The 4,850-nt window shown below is 43.7% G+C and overlaps 1 protein-coding gene across 1 annotated transcript in view; it reads right to left on the bottom strand.

Annotated features, from left to right (window-relative positions):
• RAB44 (RAB44, member RAS oncogene family) overlaps window positions 1–4,850 on the bottom strand; it is a 29,795-nt gene that overhangs the window by 24,626 nt on the left and 319 nt on the right. The window lies entirely within an intron of this gene.

Here is a 4,850-nt window from a genome sequence, read left to right as displayed (position 1 = left end):
CAAGAGAACATGGACACAGAACTTGGCTGGAGATTGTGGCTAGAGATCCTAGCAAGGCTGCTGATTAACTGAACGCTGTCTCCGTGTCATTCCTTCTTCACTGACTCCGTCCACACCTTTGGGGACCCCTGGACCTGCTGGGGCTGGACCCCAGCAGTTAAAGAGAGAAAAATTAAACCCAGTTGTGCACATCTGAAGAAAAAGATGATAACAATTTAAATTTGTGTTCAACTAAATTGATTAATTATTCTAATAAATTGTATATCAACAGTAATTATATCTTGTAGTATGTCATTTTAAACATACTTTCCAAGATTTTTAGTGACATGAAAAACTTGAATGAATATTAAATTAATGAAGAAAATGTAATCCTAAAAGTTTAATTGCTGAGCATAATCGTCAGCTTGTGTCTTTTTACTTCTTACCTTTATGTGCTGGAGAGCAGCTATATCTTTGGGTCATGTTAATGAGTGAGTTCATTTTTGACACTTTAGATAGCTGTGCAAGAGAAAGCAGGGACTCAAGTAGACATTTGTACACCTATATTCAGAGCAACAGTGTTCACAACAGCTTAGAGACAGAAGCAACTCAAATGCCTACCAAGGGGCAAACGGATACATGAAATGTGGTGGATACAGACAATGGAATATTATTCAGCCTTAAAAGGGAAGAAAATTCTGCAATATGCTATAACGTGAATGAACCTTGAAGACAAACACTGTATGAGTCCACTTATATGAGGGACCTACCGTAGTCAAATCACAGAGGTAGGAAGTAGAACTGGGGAGATGGGAGAATGGGAGCTAGTGTTTAATGGGCCCAGAGTTTCAACTGGGGGAGAAGAAGGGTTTCTGGAGATGGGTGGTGATGATTGCACAACAATGTGAATTACTTAATATCACTGAAATGGTAAGTTTTACGTTAGGTGTATTTTATCACTTTTTTCTTTAAAGTTGTGCAAGGGACACGTGTGACTGCAGAAAGTCGTGTTAGGTGTCCTTGTGAGCTCTGCTAGTCTGCTGAAACGCTTGTATAATCTCAATTACTTACCCCCAGTTCATTCTGGGGTTAATTACTTTGGTTAAAAGTTGTAGTCACTACGGGTGTTTGAGACTAGACTAGGAATGTTAGGGACAGAGAAATCCACTGTGTCTGCAAGGAAAATGGGCTGTTTTTTGTCTTGAAGAGATAAAGGAAGTGGTTTTTGTCTTAACGAGTCCGGTTATTCCAGAACATGAAAAAATATAAAGGCCACACCCTGAATGGATAGAGTCATAGGTTTACTGAACGGGAGTCTTTCTGCCTTGATTTATGATACCTGAGTCTGAAAATTAGCTATGAAATATGTTAACATTTTGCCAAATTTGCCTCAGTTTTGATGGGTTTAAAATAAAATAAGTCCTAGCTGGTTTGGCTCAGTGGATAGAGCATCGGCCTGCAGACTGAAGGGTCCCGGGTTCGATTCGGTCAAGGGCACATGCTCTTGTGGGCTCCATCCCCAGTAGGGAGCACGCAGGAAGCAATCGATCAATGATTCTCTCTCACCATTGATGTTTCTATCTCTCTCCCTCTTCTTTCCTCTCAGAAATCAATAAAAATATATTATAAATAAATAAATAACAAAACTTGTGAAACTCCCTTGTGCAAAACTAGAATTGGGCTCCATCTCTATTAAAATTATAAATTGAGCCCCTAGCGAGGGTTAGAAAGAGGTTACTATTTATCTTCTGTGTAAGTTGCCCAGATAACTGATTCCGCTTCTCTGCAGAAAAATCCCCTCTGCTATGTTTGGCTTTATCATATTCTATTTTTTAAAAAACAAGAACCTAAGGTACCTCTCTTACGAAAGAGCCCAACACCCTTGCAATTGTGTCACCTTCTTCTATGTTTATTCCAAAAGATGGTATTTTCTCGTCACTTTGATTAAATAGGTAACCAAGTAGTCCTATTTCTCAGGCTCCCATGAGCCTGCCTTAAACTAGTGGCCACATTTCTCTGATAGCTTTTTTGATTTTGCCTTCCAATAGCAGATCCTACATTTAGAAAAAAAGAAACTTCAGGATATCTTTCCATACATTTATTAAATACTTCTCCACTCTTCTAAGAGCATGATGGGCAAGAAATAACGAGTGTTGGTGAGGTCGTGGGGAAAGGAAACCCTTGTGCAGGCATGGTGGGGACATAATTGGTGCAGCCACTATGGAAAACAATAGAGAGGTCCCTCAAAAACTGAAACTAGAGCTCGGCCAGGTGGCTCAGTTGGTTGGAGCATCGTCCCATATATCAAAAGAGTGCAGGTTCGATTCCGGGTCAGGGCACATACCTAGGTTTTTGTTCGATGCCCAGTCAGGGTGCATGTGGCAGGCAAACCATTGCTGTTTCTCTCTCACATCAATGTTTCTCAATCTCTCTCTCTCTCTCTCTCTCTCTCTCTCTCTCTCTCTCTCATCAATAAACATATCCTCGAGTGAGGATTAAAAACAAAAATCTATTCAAAAATTTAAAAAATAGAACTACCATATGATCCAGCAATTCCACTGCTGGGTATTTATCTGAAGAAAATAAAAACTTTAATTCGAAAAGATAAATGCTCCCTGTGTTCACTGCAGCATTGTCTACAGCAGCCAAGACACGGTACAACCCAAGCGCCCCTCATGGGCGAATGGACGGAGAAGATGTGGTGTACTGTATATGTATATATTTAAAATTTTAAGTTCATTAAGATTAATTAATACAATTGTGTTTAACACCTGCTTCTAAAAGATAAGCTGATCATGATCAATAAAAAATATTGTAATCTTTGTTGCCTGTAGAAGAACATGAAAACTGAGGCTTTAACCTGTAACAAAATCTGGTATTAAACGTGGCTTGGGTGCAAAACAGAAGAGCATTGTAGGAAGAACAACTCAGAAGAGATGGTGGCCTTTCCTGGGCTGTTTATGGAGGTAAATGCCACTAACACAACTATTTCAGAAGTTCATGCTGTACCGGAAGGCCATGGAGATTGTTCAACGCCGTTGCTACCTCAGGGGAAATGCTGGTCAGCCCTTATGCATAGCTCTGTCCCCAGTAGAGAGCTTGGCTCTCGTCCACTCTGATGTTATTAGTTCCTGTAACAGATAACCACAGCCGCCCCGGCTCCCTCCTAAGTAAGCTTGTGTGTTGCCTGGCTCAGTGAACAACTGTAGCCACAGTCTGTGCTCCCCCAGGACAGACCTGAAGCTGCGGGGAGGGACTGCGCCCACAGTCTGTGCTCCCCCAGGACAGACCTGAAGCTGGGGGAGGGACTGCGCCCACAGTCTCTGCTCCCCCAGGACAGACCCGAAGCTGGGGGGAGGGACTGCGCCCGGTTCTCCGAGCCACGGGAGCTCCTCTGGGGGCAGGACGCAGAGCCACCGCCCTTCAGCCTGAGCCCAGCAGCGCCTGGCTCTCCAAGGTCCCCCAGAACAAGAACCAGTTCCACGGAACCGAGTGAAGGGTCCAGGGAAATCTGGTCATGGTATTTTTTTTATGGATCTATGAACTGTCTTCTGGAGCTGTCTCTAACCTTCAGTTTAGTAGATGATGGCTTTTATAAACTGAAATTAAACTTATTAAATGGTATCTGAATCTCACGGGCCCCTCATTTAGAAACCAGTGCTTTTACTTTCCACACAACATCGTCCTTCACACAGGTGCAGTAAGAATCTGTCCTCCTTTGGCGGAGCTACATTAGATTAATCAGTTGCATAACTGTCGTGTCATATTGCAGGGTGATTGGCATCCAATCAGGTGTGACAAGTCCACAAGCCCTCCTAGGAGCCAGGTGATAAGGAAGGCCATTCTGGGCAGGAGGGGGGCCCTAGAAAAGTTGGGGACCCCAAGAAGAAAGCCCCTCACATTGATAGAGGCTGCAGGTGAAAGCTGGTGGAAAGAGAGTCTGGGTTGGTTTCTTGGCCTTAGGAGGGACATCGGGTGGCCAGCTGCAGTCCGGAAAGGGCCACATCCGTGGTACCCGCCAGCCCCGGGCAAACTGGGGCAGCTGGTCACGCTGGACAGCAGAGCCACGAACAGAGGCTGTAAAAGCCTGAAACTTGGGAATGAGGGAGACAGCGCATGGTACAGACCAGAGGAATGCACTTCGCTCATCTCATTGTTTACCTTTCACTCCACGTCCCAGACTTCTGGTTACTTGTTAACTTGTAGGTTTTTGTCCAGGAGAGATGGAATCATCCTGCCTAGCAGACAGATGTCCCCAAAGATTGATGGCTGTGGGACAGGAGTCATTTTTAAAACTGAACTCAGCAATTTTATCATAACGCTCCTCTGTCAAATTGCCTATAAATATCGCAAAAATCAAAAGAGCTCCTCAAGCCCTAACCGGTTTGGCTCAGTGGATAGAGCGTCGGCCTGCGGACTGAAGGGTCCCAAGTTCGATTCCGGTCAAGGGCATGTACCTTGGCTGCGGGCACATCCCAAGTAGCGGGTGTGCAAGAGGCAGCTGTTCGATGTTTCTCTCTCATTGATGTTTCTCACTCTCTATCCCTCTCCCTTCCTCTCTGTAAAAAATCAAATATATATATATATATTTTAAAAATCTGTCCATCTGGTCTAAGACTCCTCACCGGGACACATGACCATGGGTGACCTTATGTTTCATTCAAGTTTCCGATCATCGACAAGGTTTGATTTCCAGGCCTCTAAGCTAGACTTCCCTGCTCAGTGGGCCTAAAGTTATATCATTTGCAATTTAGTTCTTTGGCTTAAAGTCCTTCCCTTTGTCAAAATGTAAATGTTTCTGAAAGAGGGTAACACACGGAGCCTTATCAGTCGTTTACACATTAGTATAAACAAATTCCTACCCTTTTCTG

Source organism: Myotis davidii, unplaced genomic scaffold, assembly GCF_000327345.1.
Source record: "Myotis davidii unplaced genomic scaffold, ASM32734v1 scaffold1036, whole genome shotgun sequence".
Taxonomy (NCBI): domain Eukaryota; kingdom Metazoa; phylum Chordata; class Mammalia; order Chiroptera; family Vespertilionidae; genus Myotis; species Myotis davidii.
Note: the sequence above shows the minus strand (reverse complement) of the source record. Positions and strands in the feature narration are given on the sequence as shown.